The sequence below is a fragment of the Symphalangus syndactylus genome, chromosome 24 (assembly GCF_028878055.3).
Source record: "Symphalangus syndactylus isolate Jambi chromosome 24, NHGRI_mSymSyn1-v2.1_pri, whole genome shotgun sequence".
In the NCBI taxonomy this organism is placed as follows: Eukaryota; Metazoa; Chordata; class Mammalia; order Primates; family Hylobatidae; genus Symphalangus; species Symphalangus syndactylus.
The window spans coordinates 68,828,163-68,848,637 of NC_072446.2; the positions used below are offsets into that span (position 1 = coordinate 68,828,163).

Sequence of the window (20,475 nt, forward strand, 5' to 3'; positions counted from 1 at the left end):
AAAATGGCTTATATCAAATCTGAGCATTATTAAGATTACATGCAGCTCATCAGACATCCAACTAATTGGAAAGCATATGCCAGAAAGAATATACAGCCTTCCGTTTCCATACAGCATGGATGCTACAGGTTAACCCTTTAAGGAAAACCATAATAAAATCATTAGGGAAACAATGGTTTTTTTGTATTATCAAATATAAGATGTACTTGAAAAAGTGGCCTTTTTGTAGTCATAAGCAGGTACTTTTTACATTAAAATGGTTTACTAGAAAAGATGCCTGTGCATTTTGTTTGGCTTTATTTTATCGTTTGCATAAGATTTCTGCATCATTTTCAGACAATCCATGTCGGGTTCCCTTCTCTCATGCTGTAAGTTCCTCGTGTCAGATTCTGTGCATGTCATTTGTTTGCTGGTTAATTGGCATCTATTAGGAGGAGGTTCAAGTCTTTCAGTGTACATTTAGCAAAAATTTACAGAGCATCTCTTCTTTGTCAGGCAGTATTCCTCAGATTAGAAATACACAGTAGCCCCCAAAAAACAAATTTTAATATGATCTTGCTGAACACCAGGACTTTTTTATATACCTGAAATGTTTGAGGGGCACAGAACACTTAAATGCAGTAGGGGTAAGTTTCAGACTTCTGTTTTGATAAAACATCAATGAGGAAGAATCATAACTTTTCTTCCACAGTTTTCAAAGTTGATTTAATGTCCCTTTTATCATGCTTCTAAGAATTACAAAGACAGTTTTTCTGAGAACCCAGGGACAAATCCTTTCATTCTCCCTTCCTGATAGGTTTATGCATTCACCATCAGACTAGCTGTTGGGAGATATTCTGTCTCCTTATCTGCTAAGAAGAGGAGCAATCTTTAAAGTTTGTTTCTAGATAAAGAAATAAGAGACTAGAAAGAGAAGGTCTCATTTGCCTTTTTCCCCTTTTTCTAGTAGGTTTAAAATTGTGGTTGTCACTAAGACACGAGGCAGAGGTAATGGAAGAGAAGGAGAGAATGAAGCTCGTCTACATCTAGCAGAGGAAGAGCAATGACCAGGAGGGAGTGTGTGCCTGGTGTCTGTCACCACCAGTCCTCAGATAATGCTCAGAACCCTGTTCTCCCAAGTCCTGGTCCTTCCCTGCCCATTTGGGAGCAGGGGTTTTCCATTATGGAATGAGGACATTGTAGTAGCTCCTGGATCCGTATACGCAGTTATTCATTGAATATGATACCTGAAAAGGTACATCCCAAATCATTTCCAGCATTGACAGGGGTCGGGCCCCCAGCATTAGGCATGCAACCTGGAAGTTATCCTAGTAATCAGCTAAATTCTTTCTGAGGAATACACCTCACCGTGAATGAATACACTGTATAAACATAACAGATTGCAGATTCATTCCTCTACTTCCCTTATACTAAGCCCTGACAAGTTAACTCCACTAAGTGTAATGATATTTGGCATCAACAGCCAAATATCCACTCATCACCTCTCTGCTAATGAGACTATGAGACTCCTAGGATAGGGAGAACACTGACTTCCCCTACCTTTCCAATTCTGTGGATTTTGTTTTTCACTATGAGGATCATCTGATCAGTGGAAATGTTTACAGGCATTTTAAAAGTTGCTGCTGTCAGTCACAGTAAAATATTTATATTGAAATATCTATATGACTTCACCTTTTGAGATAAATTCAAATAAATGAACACACTTAAAATCTAGAATTCCATTATCGTGTTAGGACTGGAAGAGATCTTTGAGACAACCATCACCAAACACTAAGATTATAAAGTGGAAAAATGGGACACAGATAAGAGAGACTTATTCAGGGTCCAACGCTAGTCACATCTAAAAATTCTCACTTTTTCATCACCCAGCAAGAGAAAAAAAATAATTATTGTGCTTGGGGATCCCTTCTTGTTAACTGTGCTTTTTTTTATTACCTATAGTAATTTGTTGTAAAAAGTCTTTTGTTACATTTTAAAAGAAAAAAAGTAGGTGAAGTTTATAGTATTTCATTCAGGTGAGCCCATGCCAAAATTGAAGGAGGGAATTTATGATTAATTTACAAAAGAAAAAAATGATCTGTACAACTATTGAAGTAAAACCTAGAATAGGTCCAGGATTATCCTGCCAGACTGAAGCCCCTCCTCACCACCTTGATTGAGACAATTGGAAAGTCAACAAGAAAACAGAGGCACCAAAGGGCAGTGATTAGGAGGAGAGCAAAGAGAGCTGAACTGCTGTGATTAAAAGTTGCATACAGGACTTAAAGGTCAACAAATGTAGACACTAATAGATAACTTCACAGATAAAAGAATGGATATGAATTGCAGCTGGGGCAATTGGGGTGTTTGAGTAGGAACAGTCTATCTTGTTAGACCAGCAGGTATCCTGCAAGCTGGAAGAGCAAGGCGGACCTTTAACCAAAGCTCTCTGTGGGGAAAAAGGCTGCCACATGGGTGGGGAGCTTTTCTAGCTGCTGCCACTAACTAGAGACAGAGGACAGCAACAACAACAACGAAGAAAGTAACAATCAGAGAAAACCACACAGACAGAGAGAGGAGGTGACAAAGTGGAAAGAAAAACATATGGCCCAAGTGCCTTAATTATGAATGGATAAAACATCTCTCCCCGAGAGCCCTAGTTGAAATTTCTTATTCTAAAATCAGCTGCTTGAAACTTTCTCTCATTTGTTACGGGTGGGTCTGGGTGAAACAAGTGGGATGGAACAATCAGCGTCTAAAATCTCTTCTGGAGTGCATTACAGACCTCTCACAGCCTCATGAGGTAGAGTGGAGCTAAGAACCAAGTTTGCTCAGAACGATTCTTTTCTGGAAGCATCCAATCTTGAGCCTCACCTAAAATATTATTTAAAGCCTGCCAATATCCTAGGATAATTTGTTCTGTATATAAAACACCACCACCCCTGAAGAGGAAAAGCCTTGGTACATAAGCTGCTAGAATCTTCTATAACTCCTCCAGGTCTCTAGTTATTCCTTGGATTGGTGATGATGTGAGCAAAATGGATAATATTTTTAACTTGCTGGTACTGATATTTTTCTCTAGAACACCTCTTATTATCCTTGGATCCCTACTAAGATCAAAGGAATTCCCCAATGCAATAGAACAAGAATATCTATTTTGTCACTATTAGTTAAAAGGCTAGGACTGACAATCCAGGTCTTTTGCTGTAGATCAGCCTCATTAGGAATCTAACCATCAATAAAGAGAAGTCATTTTTGCATTGATATGAAAAAATATTTTACATCTGCAAAAAACAAGTGCTGAAAATAACTTCAAGGGATAGTCACTGGAGATCTATTTGAACTGCTAAAAAATGAAATTCACAAGTATATGCTGTTTATAAAGTGCTCGCTCTATTTGTTTTAATTTGCTCTTCTTCATACTTTTAAACTTGTTGACTCAGCAGAAACATATCTTTCAGATAATATCCAGGCATTGTTGTAAGTACTCTGAATTCAAGAACAGGTTTAGATGAGATAAAGTAGTAGTAATAATAATTGTGGTAATAATACACTAAATGTAAAAACTGAAGACATGTTTCATAAAGGGTAGAGTTGTAAAGACTGCTTAGACTTCTGCTATTTTACCATGCATCTCAGAAACAGGTATACAAAAGTGGAAATGGACGATTGCCAGCCGCTCTAAAAATTTAGTTAACAGCATATTTATGAAATATATGGAAGGAGGTACATATGGACTTCCCTGGATATTTAGTTCTGTCCTCTCCCCCAATTTTTAAGCTATCTATCAATGTCAATATGCATTGAATTGGTCAGCCAAGGATATCAGGTCTCAATGAGCTTGAGTGTATATGCTTAAGAAACCAGAAAGTCAAATATCAGTGGCTGATATATTGTGCCTTATCATATTTCTGGAAAAAAATGTAAGTGTTCAGATTCTTCATATGTTCAGATATTTAAAGAGAAGGCAAAAATAAGTAAATTATTACATTTGTAAATAATCCTTTTTTTTTCCCTTTTTGGTTGGGTTTGCAAAAATGACTTACAGGATGCAGCAAACCCAGTCTCTGCAAATTAGAAAACTTGTCACTCCTTCCAGGCAGATGCAGTCCTTTACTAGGAAGGGGATAAGGCTTTGTGAAAGACACATGGGCTGGATTTTAACCTTCACTGATCCCACTGGCTGAGTGCCCTAGGGCAGTGACCCAATTATATGCAACAGCCCTGCTTAAGGAAATCTAAAAATTACTCAGCATGTCCATGAAATACGTGTATAAATCTTTACAGACATTTCTTATCCAAGGATGAGTGTGTTGGCTTCATAGAACACTGGTGTGAAATAACAAGAAAGAGAACATGACTAGGAAGAAAGGCTGTTATCCTGGAACATGCATGCTGAACAATCCAAGTTTTACTAACGTATTGATTTCTGGAAACTTTCTTTAAAAAGACTTATTCTTTTTCTGTATTGCCCTACTAAACTAAAGGCAATAAAAGTTTTTATAAAAACAGTGAAGTATTTAGGAAGTGACTTGACAGAATTATCAAATACCCATTCAACTATTCCATATAAAAGGATTAAAATTACAAGACAATAGAGATAGCATACATGCCTTGCTTTCTTTTGTTTTTTTGGTTTTGGGGTTTTCTTCCTATCAGATGCCAAGGTGGTCAAAGTTTGTCTTAGGTAGACGAATGCAAGCTTTCTTTGAGAAATCTGGAATGTAATGTGGGCAGGGAGGAACATGCCATTAGGTGTTTTATGCTGCTTTGACTCCCTAAAGGGATAACGCACAAAGGGGCTTGAGCTGTGGTTTTTACATCTCACCAGAGGCGTCATTTCCTTGAACTGTCTCAATATAGATTCCGTTTTTAAGACGGCAAGCTGAGACTTTTTTCCATTACTCTTGGCCGGAATCTGGATTTAGTCAAACTGGCCACTGTCACTATTTATGTCTAATTAGAACCACCTGTGAGAATTTGTGTGACACAAAAAAAAGGGGGAGAGAAAAGGAAAGCTAATGTTCATAATGATTATAACAATATTTAATCTCAAGATTCATTTTATTTGTAAAAGGCCTGATAATGAGACTTTCCTCTAACATTTTAATATGCATCTCTCCCAGTTTAAAAGTGTTTTTTTTTTTTAGATTTTAGCGGAAAGTGTTCAGCAGTTTTATGTGTGTGTGTGTGCACACATGTAGAACATGTGTGACAGTGTGTCCTCCTAAAAACAACTTTTATAACCCTTTTAAGAAAAAAATGTGCAAAGTTGAAATCTGATTTGGGGCGACACAGTGTGGCTGGATTGTCTTTTTCTTACTGAGATCGGTATGAAGTGAGTTGGGTGGACACCTTGTCCAGGAAATAGCATGTGCTCCGGCTCTCCTCAAACCCATTTTCCTTCCAATCACACCTTCCACATTTTCCTAAAGAAAATTCCTTCCAGTCTCAAACTCAATAACTCTGGTCTTATCACAACAGCAATAACAATTTTGAAAATTTTGAGGGGCAAAAATACCTACGTCAGGCCAGGACAGAATTATTAAAGCAGAGAGAGAGAGAGAGAGAAAAAAAAAGCTTGTGTTTTTTCCATTTTCTGTCATCTACTGTAAAATGTCAAATCCTTCAAATGAAGTCCACAGTGAATGAAAAAATGTCATTTTTTATGAATAATATGAATAACATTTATAGCTATGTTTCATTTCATTTAATGCTATGGCCTAAAATAAATTTTTACATTTAAAATAATTACACATTGATTTAAAAGTTCATAAACTTAAAATTCAAGATTAAGCTGGATAAAAGAAGTGTTATTAAACCTTTCACATACTCTATTTTTTAATTCTCTTCTCCTTCTAAGCTGAATCATAATTCAATGTCTAAAATGTAAAAAATGCAATGTTGAGAAAAAAATACAATCTGAAATCTCCCCCCACCTAAAAACACACACTTATTATAACAACATAAGCCCACTCACTAAGCATGAAGAAATTCACAACGGAACTTTCTACATCCTCTCTTACAAACAACAGCATAATTGTTACTGGTCATCAGAAAAATGAGAAGACACCATCATATGTCTTAATTTCACCCTTAATCACTCAAGGTCCTTGAGTTCTTTTTATCATTACTTTGTCAGCCCTGAACACCATGCTTTCTAATCAGTGGCAAAGGGGGAATCAGTATTTTTGCCTCTTGACACTGATGAAGAAATGGAAACTGACTAGAAATGGAATATTGATAGCATTGAGATTCGGGACACTGTAGTCATAAAAATGCAGATAAAATTGCAGCCTTGGATGACAACTATTTTCTTTATGAATCTTATTGGAAATTGTAAACCTTCTTGATGTCTAGTTTCCCTTCAAGGCTGTTGAAGCTCTTTTCAGGCCATGGAGTAAAGGACAAATGAGCATTACACTGAGAGATAGATATAGGTTTGAATCTTGAATCTTGGCTTTTTTTTTTTTTTTGAGACAGGGTCTTGCTGTGTCATCCAGGTTGGAGCGCAGCTCACAGCAATCTAGTTCACTGCATCCTTGAACTCCTGGGGTAAAGAGATCCTCCCACTTCAACCCCACCTGCTGGACTGGACTAATATATTTTTTTTTTCGTAGAGACTGGGTCTTGTTGTGTTGCCCAGGCTGGTCTTGAACTCCTGAGCTCAAGCAAGTGTCTTCCTTCAGCCTCCAAAGTTTCTGGGATTACAGGTATGAGCCACTGCTCCCGGCCTCTGCTTTTAACCAGCTGAGAACTTGGTCAATCAAGCTGCTTGACTTTACTCAGTTCGCTCAGCTGTAAAATGAACTTCAAAGAGCTGTGCAGATTGAATATGAAGATCAATGCAAACATATTTAGATAAACTGTTAAAAGTTATCACGGCCAGGTGCAATGGTTTACGCCTCTAATCCCAGCACTTTGGGAGGCAGAGGTCAGCGGATCACTTGAAGCCAGGAGTTCAAGAACAGCCTGGCCAAGATGGGGAACTCACATCTCTACTAAAAATACAAAAAGTTAGCTGGGCATGGTGGCGTGCGCCTGTAATTGCAGCTAGTCAGAAGGCTGAGGCAGGAGGATTGCTTGCACCTGGGAGTGGAGGTTGCAGTGAGCTGAGATCTTCCCACTGCATTCTAACTTAGGCAACAGAGTGAGAATGTAAGGTATTGCTTGAATTATTGTTTTACATGCTCCCTTGCATCTAGCTCATGTCACCACATTCAAACCCAGTGCTGGAAAAGAACAGAGAGAACATTTCTGTATCTACCTGGTATCTGAATTCCATCCTCTTGTCTGCATGATACCATTTGCCCTTTTTATTCTTTGGACTCTTCTTTAAGTTAGATGAGGGGCCCTTCACCTTCCACCTTATCTCCCATAACCCTCAGAATAAAAGAAATAACACTCTTAGCCCATCCCTGGAGACAACATAACAAGCACCACATTTATTCCCTCAAGTTCATATTCCATCATATTCCAACTCATCAATAGACTTTCTCTACTTGACTTTGAACCACTTTTCGTTTTCTCTTCTCTCTTTCTAATTCTGGGTATATAAAATATATAATTTTCTTTTTGAAAATATTTCCTATGTTTCTTCACTTGTTCTTTTTATTTGAATTTTTATTCATTGAATAAAACTGGGAAATATCAAGGGCTCCCTGAAGTCATACAGGACATCAAAAAGGAAAATTATTGTCAATAGTTAAATAAAGATTAGACGAAAAATGTTTAACTTGGGTCTTGGGAAAGCATGTTGTTTTTCCTAAGTGCATCCCCTCGGTGACTCAATAAGCATTTATTAATAACCTACACTTAGCTCATGTTTAAAACCTGTGAGAGACAATAGTTGTCACCTTCAAGGAGATTATAACCAGGTTGGAGAATGAAAGCGGCCACAGCTAGTTGTGGTTATTTCAGTACTGACTGTGGATTTCATGTTCTTTTGCCCTCCTTCCAGCTCCTCTCTCATAAGCAGCATCCATTCCTGCAAACACAGAATACTGTGTGTCATTGAAAACAGATGGCTCAGGTCCAGGCAATAACTATAAGGGATAATGTAGGGATACTAAATAGTATAATTCTAAAAGTCCGTTTATTAGGCAGAGCTGGCTCTTAAAAGGGATGTGAGATGTCCTATGAGAAAAGGAGTTTCCACCAAATGTAATCAAATTACAGCACAGTCACCTCAGTGGGAAAGAGCAGGGGACAGGGTGGGGCTGTAATGAGGGGGTTAATTAAAAATTCTGTTGCAAGTTGGCCATACATAAGTATAGCTTCTTCGATTGCTTCTACTAACAGACTTCTTTGCCAGGTTTTGAAGCCATACAGTTTCCCTTTCTTTGGCTCTTTCATCAGTTTTGTAATGATGAAATTTCCTGCATAGGAGGCTTATTTAGGTTTTTATATCTTCCTACTTATTTTATTACCTTTTATATTGCATGTGAGGCTGGATCAGTTTGCAGCAGAACAAAGCTAATTACAACTTTCGTGACCTAAATATAGCATAATGACAGAGTGTCATTCAAGAGTAGCACTGAGCTGAAAAACCTTTTGGCAGGCTGAGACAGCGGTTATTCAGCTCCATGGAGATAGCTCCAGGGACTGACTGACTCCAGAACTCTAAGTTGCCCAAAAGTTGTGAACAGGTCACTGAGTAATCAGCTTCACTTAGGTAGGAAAGTGAGTCTCAGGTCCGCATTGCTTGATTCATACTGACCCTTATTTTCAGAAAATAAACTGCAAATGTGCATGAAGCTGCTATTTGATAGAGAGGGACAATGTCCCTTTCAGAGATTAGGAAGCTCTAGACTTAGGTAGGAGAACTGATAGAACCAAGGGATCTAGAAGAAAATATTCCTGTAATGCCACATGGAGTAATCTAGAAAACAACAAAATTAGCATAATTCCACCAGTGAATAATTTGTCATTGGGTTTAGTTGTCTATGATGCCTATTGCTAACCCCTGGTCTTACATGACTGTTTTTATTCATTTGCTTGTTTTGATGCTTTTTCTTATAGTTGCTACCTTTAGTTCTATGGACATATGTGTATCCCCTATTTCTAACACATATACACCTCTCTCTGGTGTGAGAATTATTGTGGTATAGATAAATGTGTGGTAGTTGGTGGTCCTAATCCTTTTATAGTCTTTATGTCACACTCAAAAACAAATCTTCCTACCCCCAATTCTTATCTGCCATTGGCAATTTCATTGAGCTGAGGATGTCCAACTTTAGTTACTTTGGTTGTCTTACATTCCACTTGCTGTTCACTCTGCCACTTGACTCTCCCTGGAATTTCATAGTCATGCTTTGTAAATGCTTGTTAATAACATTTAATGAGAACCCTAAAAGGACTCTGAGTGAACAGAGAAAACAAAGGACATACCCAGTGCTGTCATGAGAATTCCACCCTCCACCCCAGAGATGAAGCCTGTACTTAGTCTTTGAACCCAAGGCAAAGCAGGTATAGTTTTTATTTATTTTTTTTTTTCTTTTTACTAACCACTCTGCCTTCCTTTGTGAAAAGGGCTTGAAGAGGCCTTGCCTAGCACTCTCAGAGTGTGAAAAAGGCATAGAAATTAAATATAAGTTAGTTTTTGTTTTATTAGACCAATGGGAATCCTTCTTGCCAAGCCACAATGTTCTTTGGGGGAAACAAACATGGCTTATATTTAGAAGGAGAAGAGGAAGGACATTCATGACGACACCTCACCTGATCTGAGCCTCAGCCTGTGTCAGCTTGGAAATTTATGATGATTATTTCTTCCTATGGGTAAAATTAATTGATGGTGCTCATACATAAAGACAGTTTATAAGAAGTACATCCTAAAATCTTCTGTTGTTAAATGCAAGTACAATTTTAAAAGAAGCAAGGATGTTTCAGTACTACTGTTAGAAACTTTCTCATGGTTTCTACGCTATGGAGATGTGATTTTGTTTGAACTGTGAATGATATTACATTTTTAATAATATACTAGAGAATTTTATTCATTTAAAAATTTTGTCATATTCTACTAAGTTTTCACAATCAATCTTCTCTAAACTATATGAGCTGCTGGTCTTATTGAAAGTTTTACCAGGTTTGCAACGGCCTCATCTATTCCTCAGCCTGCTGTGTGACCTTGGATCTTACCATTGGTTCTCTGCTTATTGGCACTTCCATAGAAGACACAAAAAAGCATGGAACCCCTGTCAGTCCAATGGACCCCTCTGTAGCAGTTCCGGAGGAAAAAAAATGGGATGAAAAGTTGAAACATTTGACTTTCAAGAGGTTTGGTCATAATATGGAAATTCCATCCACAGCTCCTCTATTTACCATTCTTGGTTATAAACTAAATTTTGTCTTTTTCTGAGATTTAAGTTTCCTTGTCTATGCTTGGTGTGGCCTATTTACTTTGACAACCTTGCAACAAAATCATTACTATATCAACTTTCCAGCTACTGAGGAAAAAGCCAAAAAAAAAAAAAAAAAACTTATAAACTGTCGTACGAATGTAGCCTTGTGAATGTGGGAAGTGTGAAATACAACTTTTTGACAGCTGTAAAATTGTCCCATAATGAAAATAGGGGGACCTATAATTTAGTTTTATATTTTTCACATTAACAATAGCACGAGTAGCTAAAAATATAGTTTAAGTCATCCAAGTAGTACTTCTCAATATTATGTCTGGGTTAAAAAAATTCAGGTTTGTGTTTGGCTAGGTTAATGTAAACAACCATATAATAATTTCGTTTCACAGCCCATCCCATATTTATAACACAAATGCAGACAGAGTTTATGAAGTCAGACTTCTCTAGAAAACCATTTGAATAATAAAGAACCATAATTCAACAAAATACCAAAGAATGTATTATTTCTGGTACTCTCAACTTTCCTCTAAACAATATGGTTAGGTGTAGAACAAGGTTTTTATTTTTCTCTAATTGATCTATATGTATATTTGAAATTTTGTGGAACTATAAATAGATAAAGAAAAGTGACCAGCTCAATTGATTTTCACAAACTGAACACTTCCATGTATCCCGTTCCCACGTAAAAAAAAAAAAAAAAAAAAAAAGAAAAAAAAAACAGGAATATCCCAAGAAGCCTCTTTGGAATCCCTTCAATTTACTACTCCACTCCCCACAACCATAGCTTCAAAGGTAAATCTCTCACGTTAATTAGTTTCACCCAATTCTGAATGTTTTATGAATTGAATACAGGGTAGTGGATTCTAACAATCAACTCACATGTTTAAGTATATTTCCACCTCCTGGACAGAAAATTCCATGGTAATATTCCAATGTTAAAATGATGCAATTTAAATATGCAAAACATAGCCTACAACTTTGATCTGAATAAAAGTCATGACCATGGAGTATGTATTTATTCAAGAGATCTTGGATTGCCTTCTGTCCCAGACAAGATCCTAAGTTATAGATAATTGTTGAAGGGATAATAATAATAAATGATTATTGATCTTCCCCGTGTTAGACATGATTCCAAGTACTGATGGGATATATCATTTGATTGTTAAAATAACACTATCTGCTTGGACTCTGTTTCACAGAGAAAAGAAACAGGAGGTAACTTACCCAAGACAACTCAGCTAGGATGTGGTGGAGGGAATTGTGGCTTCAAAGTCTGCACATTTAATTTCTAAACCAAAACTTTTTCCATAATATAAGTATCTCTTTACCTTCCCACAGGCAATGCTTCTAATGCAACCACTGAAGAAGAACAAGACTCATAACTTGCGAACACACCTGTGAAGATAATTAAGCAGAAGCTGAATGCCATTTTGTCTCTGTGAAAGTATGGAACTCTAAGAAAGTGGAGCAAACAAACTGGTGTCAACTGTGGAAGGCTTAAAGCTTTCGTCCCCGGAACCTCTATTTAACAGAGTGGAGCAGTCTTATGAGGAAGAGTTAGACGATAGAGAAAATCATATTAAAGCTAAGAATAAATAAAACTGCACATATTCACGTATTTGTAGATCAGTTCTCAGTTACAGGAGATTCTCCCGCAGGGGATATTTCACAGTGTCTGGAGACTTGTGTGTGGTCCCAGTGGTGGGGGAAGGGTGGACGAAGTAGAATGGTGGTGAGGGAATGGTTGTGTGCCATCTAGTGGGGAGAGGTCAGGGATGGGCAAACATCCTGCAATGCACAGGACAGCCTCCCGTGGCAAAGAAGTATCCAGTTTCAAAATCAGTAGTGCCGAGGGTGAAAAGTCCTGAGCTAGACAATGGCTTGGAATTGAAGTCTTCCTACATTTCTGAATTTTATCCTATGTGGAATAGTGGAACAAGGAGGAAATTTACAGTGAAACAGGCCTGAGTGTGGGCCCAGTGGGTATCATTGCTGTAGATGAGACTGATGACCACTTTGGACCACCTGCTTTCATGGGGAAAAGACAACAAGCAAGACTCACCTCATGAAGGCATCTAATACAGGGCAGGATCTGTCACTATCCTAGGTGCTGAGAACTTTTCTTATAAGTCTGGATTATAGGATCCTAATTTCTTAAAGAACGAATGGCTAGTGGATAGCAGGTTTTTTTTTTGTTGTTTTTTTTTTTGACATTTTAGCAGTTTGAAATAAAAATACAAGACAGTTTCCCAAATGAAGTTTAATTTAGCAGAAAAACAATTTAGTTATCAGAATAATTTTTACGCTAAGCACTCTGATTGGGTCGTAGAAAATATGTTAATCAGATTCCTACTTTGTAGGCAAAGTAATTCAGAAGCATCAACTAAATGCTGTTGTCTCCACAGAGTTTCCCAAACCTTCAAATACATTAAAATCATCTGTGGATTTTGGTGAAGCACAGGTCCTCATTCTGCAAGTCTGGTGCAGGACCTGAGATTCTGGCATTTCTGACAAGCTTCCGGGGTGTATCTCTGCTGCCACTGGTCCTAGTCTTCCCTTTATGTGGCGAACCTCTGAGCTATACAGAATTACTAAAGCACAGAAAAATAAATGACAATGCTCTTTGAAATACACACAGAAGCTGTAACAATAGTCACTTAGTCTACATAATAGTTGAATACAATAAATAAATGCTAGGCTCCCTCTGGGTAATAAAGCTCAACGTCCTAGACTTATACTGAAACAATTAAGAAAACAGGTTGAAGGTCTTTTAGTTGTGGTGGGGAGATTGAAAAGGATAAAGGCAGATATTAAATCCAAGATTTCTTAGATAGAGCCTGATCATCAGCTTAGGGCTCTGTACTCCTCTGAAGCAAACTGGGCCTAGGATTGCAATGCAGTTTTTGTGAAGTAGTTGAACTTAAGGGATCTCATCATTACCTAAAGCCCCAGACAAGAGGAAGCCCAGAGCTCTATAATGAAAACATTCTGTGGCTGCTGAGGCCCCTGAGCTCTGCAAGGAATAGATTACTGTCAGGGGATGTGTCAAAGAGTTTATGTTTAGGGCAATGGAATTACTGTACTTAATAAAGTCTCAAAGGGCTAGCGGTTGACTTCTTAAAATTGCTGGGGAGACTTTAAAGCTTCATAAGGAAGAAAGGATGGAATGTTAAAAGGACAGAGGCCTCTGTAAACCTGGTTAATGTATTATCACCTGCTGAGGCTCTCAACAGGGTCCACAGAGAGTCCTCAGAGATCTGCAGAATCCTCCAACTGGCACATGCACACACATAGGTTTCTAAGAACAGAATTCATACATTTCATTAGGGTATCAGGATGGTCAGAATAGATCTGCATGTCTCCAGCTTTCTCCTCCTTTTGTAAGTTCTGTGGTTCTAGCTAATGACAACTAACTAACCAAACCATTCCAACTCCTACTGCTCTCCCCGCTCCTGGAACATATTAACTACCAAATTTCCATTCTCACTGCAAATACCTCCAGGATTCTGCGCCACGGCTTGTAAATTCTCTAAATATTAAGCATGTCAGCCCACTCTGAGGCACCTCTATCCATGCTCCTCCAGAATCTTGGACTTTGTAACGCCACTTGCTCAGTAAGGGTAGATAAGTGGAAGGATAAAGCCATCATGGATTGGCAAGTTTCACAAGAATGACACGATATGGACACTGACATGTCCTCTCATCTTCCATCCTTAAGCTCTCGTTACTGCACCTAAGAAAAACAGACTTTTCCTATTTGAAACAAACTTTATATACAAGAGGTGGAAGTATTTTATTGAGAACTTGAATGATATTTAACTATAAAAACATTAAACATTTTTCGTCTCTTCTCACAAATGCAAATAACCACTGCCTTATAATGCAGACCCCTGAAAAAAGTCTTGTATTCATGTTGTGAATAAAAATAGTACAGTCTCAATTAAAATCTGTCATAATATGATATATACCACACATGGAATGCATTTCCCATTGAAGACAATATTTCTTTATTTCACAAGTGTTTCATTTTCCATTGAAGTAAATGGAAGTTCATGAAAGTTGACCAAACAAAGGCCAATTTTTTGACACTGGACCGAGAAAAGTATCCTGTACTGCCAATTTCCATTAGCTGCAAAGTCTACAACATCTCAGTGACACAAGCTGCAAGTGGTATATGCTTTCCCCCAAGCAACAAAAAAGCATGAAGCAACAGTCATACTTTAAATATACGTTTACTAGTATATGACAACAAAGAGCATGTGCTCACACGAGTACTAACAGAGAAGGAGAGACGGGGAGAAGAAGAGACCAAGGACAGGGCTTGGGGGATCAAAGAGAGATCATTATGAAGAAAAGTAAATTGTTTTAGGACTTTTTTTTCCTCATACTTAACCACATAACGCTAATACTCTGAACATTAACCCACACGAATCACGAATGTCTGGTTGAGTCTATACTAGTCAAATCAATAGTACTAGATTAACTCTAAGTTAAATTCAGCTCAACTCAACAATCTGGACTGGCTGAATTGGCTACATGAGTCTCAACAGCATTTCTGAAATTGAAAAATTCAATCTAGCTGTTGTTACTTTGGTCACAGTAAAATATAACCACTTTTAGTATTTTAAAATTAAATTTGAAAAACCTCTTTTTTTTTTTTGAGATGGAGTTTCACTCTTGTTGACCAGGCTGGAGTACAATGGCATGATCTCGGCTCACTGAAACATCTGCCTTCCAGGTTCAAGTGATTCTCCTGCCTCAGCCTCCCAAATAGCTGGGATTACAGGCACTTGCCACCATGCCCGGCTAATTTTTGTATTTTTAGTAGTGACGGGGTTTCACCACATTTGCCAGGCTGGTCTTGAACTCCTGACCTCAGGTGATTCACCTGCCTCTGCCTCCCTAAGTGTTGGGATTACAGGTGTAAGCCACCACCCCCAGCCCTAAAAATCTATTTTTTGGCACTACAGGCTTATCTTTGAAGAAGTTTTTTTTTTTCTTTTAATATTGGTAATGAGTCAATTTCCTGGGTCTTGGTGATATCATTGCACTAATTAATAGTACATCCGAAAAGAACATTTAGTTGAAACCATCCTATGACATATATCACATTGCAGTTGTCCTGTTCCATAAGCAGAATTACCCTAGCTATGCCTGTAGCACTGAAAACTATCTCCCAATCTCATTCTTTTAAAAAACTTTGTATTAGAAAAAAAGTACAGAAAAAATTGTAAAAATACAATGAATTGCCAAATACTTTTCACTTAGATTTGCAAATTGTTACTATTTTTCACATTTGTTTTACCAATTTTTCTTTTTCTCTCTATAGATATAGACGTAAATGTGGCTAACAGTGTCAATACGGGTATAAATATCATGTAACTGTGATGTTTTGTTCATTGAACCACTTACAAGTAAGTTGCATTCACCATGACTCTGTCTTTAAATCCTCTGGCATGTATTTTTTAAGAACAAATGTATTTTTTTACCCAATCATGATACAATGATTAAATGTAAGAACTTTGGCACTGTTACAATGCTATTATCTAACCTACAGTCGGAATCTAATTTTTGCCAGTTGTTCCAATACTGTCTTTTTTTCTTCGCAATGATGCAGGATCCAACCCAGGATCATACTTTTCACAAAGTTGATGTGTCTCTTTACTCTCCCTCAATCTGTATTAATCCTTACCTTTCCTTGTCTTTCTTCAAACTGTTATTACTGAGAATTGCAAGACATTGTTTCGTAGAATGACCCTTGGTTTAAGCTTGTTTGCTAGTTTTCTTGTGGTCATATCTAATATCATTTCAAAGTAATGCATAACATTACATTTCAAGTATCATGCTTCTTGAGAAGGATATTAGCATTTCCAAAGAATTATATGAAGCATACATAATATTAAATATATTTATGACATATATTAAATATTACATATATAAAATTCCAGTTGTTCCAGTTGTAACTCCCTCTTCAATTTTGTTAGGTAATAAACATCCCCTCAAGCATTCCCAAATATTACTGGGGGTAGGCAAGCAATGTCTCCTTTTTTTTTTTTTTGAGACGGAGTCTTGCTCTGTCGCCCAGGCTGGAGTGCAGTGGCGGGATCTCGGCTCACTGCAAGCTGCGCCTCCCAAGTTCACGCCATTCTCCTGCCTCAGCCTCCCAAGTAGCTGGGACTACAGGCGCCCACCACCACGCCTGGCTAATTTTTTGTATTTTTAGTAGAGACGGGGTTTTATCGTGTTAGCCAAGATGGTCTCCATCTCCTAACCTCGTGATCCACCCGTCTCAGCCTCCCAAAGTGCTGGGATTATAGGCGTGAGCCACCGCACCCAGCTAATGCCTCCTTTTAAAATGCACACTTGGATAGATAGGTATAGATATAATCCGATTTCAGAACTGGTTTTACAATTTACAGTATCAAAACGAATTCCACAAACATTTGCTTCTTTAAACTGTTTTACATGAGCTTTCCTTTTCTCTCTGGTTTTCATTTAGTGAAAATAAACATTTTTTAAAATGCTAACATATCTCACAATTCAGCCTATTTTCCTTATATCTCACTGGTCCAAATACTTCTGTAGAATTAGCGTTTCAATTAGCTTTTTGACAGGATATTTAATCCAGAAGTCTTTTAGATTAATCTGTGGCTGTATTTGAAGTCTGGATTTTGTCATCTGCTGTGGAAGTAAAGCAATAGATAAAATTCCATTAACATAAAAATGGGGAAACAGTTTTTTTTTTTTTTTTTTTTAAAAGCAAAGGTGTCAAAAGAGCAAAGGAGTGGTTTTGACTTTGAGCTCCATTCAAACAATTACAATACTAGAGGAAAAATAATCTGACAAACTTCACAGAAATTTGTAGGAGCCCAGAAGTTGATCCAATGCCCTTTTTTGGCCTTCTGCCACGGGTAATGAAGGTTTTCCTGTATCGAACAGATTTCTTAGATCCTGCTTATATCCCTCCAGCCACCTCCAGTCATGACAACACCATTCCAAAGCTGCTGTCCTGTGATCATACGAAGTCTTATGCATCCAGAGAAAAGTATCTCTGATCCAGGTACAAAACCCTTTTCTGGATGCAAAGTTCATCTTGAGACTACTATTTTAGAAATTATTAGTGCATTGTATGAAATATATATATATACTAGCAACCTTTTGAAATTAGTTTGGGCATGATACAGGTCTAGTTTTTTTTTTTTTTTACCAAATATATTGATTTATTGACTTCATCAATATTTATTAGGCTTGTACAATATGCTACATCCATGTGCATAAGAGATGGCTATAACCATGGATATAGCAGTTTCTGCTCTCAAGCAGCTTACATTTTAGTAAGCTTTTAATTTCCTAGGAAATTATACTAATCATGTTGACTGTGGTAATAATAACGTTCAGAAAAGTCAACCAGTCACCAGAGTGATTATCCATAAACAGTAATCAAAAGATAAAGTGAGTTAATATAAAAGTAATTTCCTATAAATCCCTTAAGCACAAACACATAAAAAGTACTTAGGCAAGACTATAAAATAATAATACCAAAAATCAAATTAAAACTACATTTCAACATAGCCTGCAAAAATCGGCAAGAATTTAAATGATTAAAATAAAAACAGTAGATATGTAGTTATTACATGTCATAGGTTATCTTACAAATGTTTTAATTCTCAAAAAAAAAAAAAAAACTGTGAGAGGTACATTACCTGTGTATTTAGAATGGGAACAAAGGTTTAGAAGAATTTAAGCAGACTTGCTTAAATTTGCAGAGCCAGCAAGCAGCTGAGCCTGGATTCAACCACAGTGGGCCTCCAGAACTCATAATACTAAATAATTACAGGCTATTATCTTCTTTTTACTCTAAGCCATTCCCACCCCACTCACAGCTGTGAAATAGACATTTGGCATTCAATATCAAAAAACACAAGTAGTAATAATAGTAATAATTACTAGTAGGGTAGAAGACAATTAGCAAGTATTTTAAAATTGATGCTATATATGTATTAATTTATGAATTCATGTATTTAGATCATAGTATTTTACATATAGCAAATGCATGAATCTATGTGTATAGTTTTATTAAGACAAATATGTATATTCATGTGACTGTCACCCCAATAAAGATCTAGAACATTTCTAGGACCGCACAAAATTCTCTCGTGACTCTTCCTAGTCAATCCTCATGCTAGCCCCACCGTCAGGCACCAACTATTCTGTTTCCTGTCACTGCAGATTAGTTTCATCTGCTTTCCAACTTCATGGGATTCTTTAGTTTACCAACTTTTGTGACTGGCTAAGTTGATATATTTATCCAAATAACTAGATTTATTTATCCAACTTGTTGCATATTATTTTAGTACATTATTTTAGTACATCCAAGTTGTCATACAAAATACCACAAACTGAGTGGATTATGAACAATAGAAATTTAATTATCACAGTTTTGGACATTGGGAAGTCTAAGATCAAGGTGCCAGGCAGATCTGGTGTCTGATAAGGGCCTTCCTCCTGGTTCACAGATGGCACCTTCTCACTGTATCCTCATGTGATGGAAGGGGTGAGGGGTCTCCCTGGCCCATTTTATAAGGGTATGAATACTATTAATGAGGGCTTCACCCTCATGAACTAACCACCCTTCAAATTATTACACAATGTTGTAATAATTTGCTGTAATAGTTACACAATGTTCAAAGGCCACATTTCCTAGTACCATCACCTTGGTGGTTAGGATTTCAACATACGAATGGAGGGAACACAAATATTCAACTCATTGTACATGTATCACTAATTTATTCTCTTCATTACTTTGTTGTATTCCATTGTAGGAAAATATCAGTTTGTCCTTTCATTATTCTGTCGATGGATATTTGTTTTGTTTTGTTCTTTCCCTATGACTTGGCTTTTATGAATAAGACTGCTATGAAAAGTTTTGTACAAGTTTATTTGTGAGTACATGTACTCATTTCTCTTTGGTTAGATACATTGGAATGGAATTGCTGGGTCATGGGGTAGCTATATTTACTGTTAGTTTTCCAAGCGGTACCTTTTTATACTCTGGTTGGTTACATAGGAGAGTGCCATACATATACATACATACACATACATGAGAGTGTACATATACACACACACACACACACAATGGACTACTACTCAGCCATATAAAAGAATGAATTAACATAATTTGCAGTGACCTGGTTGAGATTGGAGATGGTTATTCTAAGTGAAGTAACTTGGGAATGGAAAACCAAACATCATATGTGCTCACTGATATGTAGGAGCTAAGCTATGAGGATGCAAAGGCATAAGAATGATACCATGGACTTTGGGGACTTGTGGGGAAGAGTGGGAGGGGGTATGAGGGATAAAACACTACAATCATAGTGCAGTGTATACTGCTCGGATGATGGGTGCACCAAAATCTCACAAATCACCACTAAAGAACTTACTCGTGTAACCAAATACCACCGGTATCCCAATAACCTATGGAAAAAAAATATAAATATAAAATAATATGTCTAAAGATTGAAAAGAAAAAAAGATTTTTCTGGTCATGTCTAAGTCTTCATATTTATTCTGTCATAATTTTTGTTTTGTTTTTGTTTTTCTGTTGTTTGTTTGTTTTGTTTTTGAGACGGAGTCTCTCTGTGTCGCCCAGGCTGGAGTGCAATGGCGCGATGTCAGCTCACTGTAAGCTCCGCCTCCTGGGTTCACGCCATTCTCCTGCCTCAGCCTCCAGAGTAGCTGGAACTACAGGCGCCCGCCACCACACCCAGCTAATTTTTTTTTTTTTTGATTTTCAGTAGAGACCGGGTTTCACCGTGTTAGCTAGGATGGTCTTGATCTCCTGACCTCGTAATCCTCCCACCTCGGCCTCCCAAAATGCTGGGATTACAGGCGTGAGCCACCGCGCCTGGCCTCCATCGTAATTTTAATAGCAGTATTTTAACTTATATCTGTTCCGAGATATGCGAAAATCAGACACAAAAGACTAATTGCTGTGAATTCTACATTTTAATTATATTCCCTATCAACTAGAAACTTTGAGGTCAAGAGAGTCAGAGAATTCAACAATGTCCACCATATCTAAGACTTCTCATTCTTTTTTCCTTTCTAATTTTTTTATCAGATGGATGTGAGACGTGAG

At 37.3% G+C, this 20,475-nt stretch overlaps 1 long non-coding RNA gene across 1 annotated transcript in view; it reads right to left on the reverse strand.

Moving 5' to 3' along the window:
* The window catches only part of LOC129474561 (uncharacterized), a 315,006-nt gene that overhangs the window by 17,365 nt on the left and 277,166 nt on the right, over positions 1-20,475 (reverse strand). Inside the window, exons 5-6 of the long non-coding RNA XR_010119433.1 lie at positions 11,663-11,729; positions 7,247-7,966 (exon numbers count right to left, since the gene is read on the reverse strand). This is a non-coding gene — a long non-coding RNA (uncharacterized lncRNA). The remainder of the gene's footprint in view (positions 1-7,246; positions 7,967-11,662; positions 11,730-20,475) is intronic.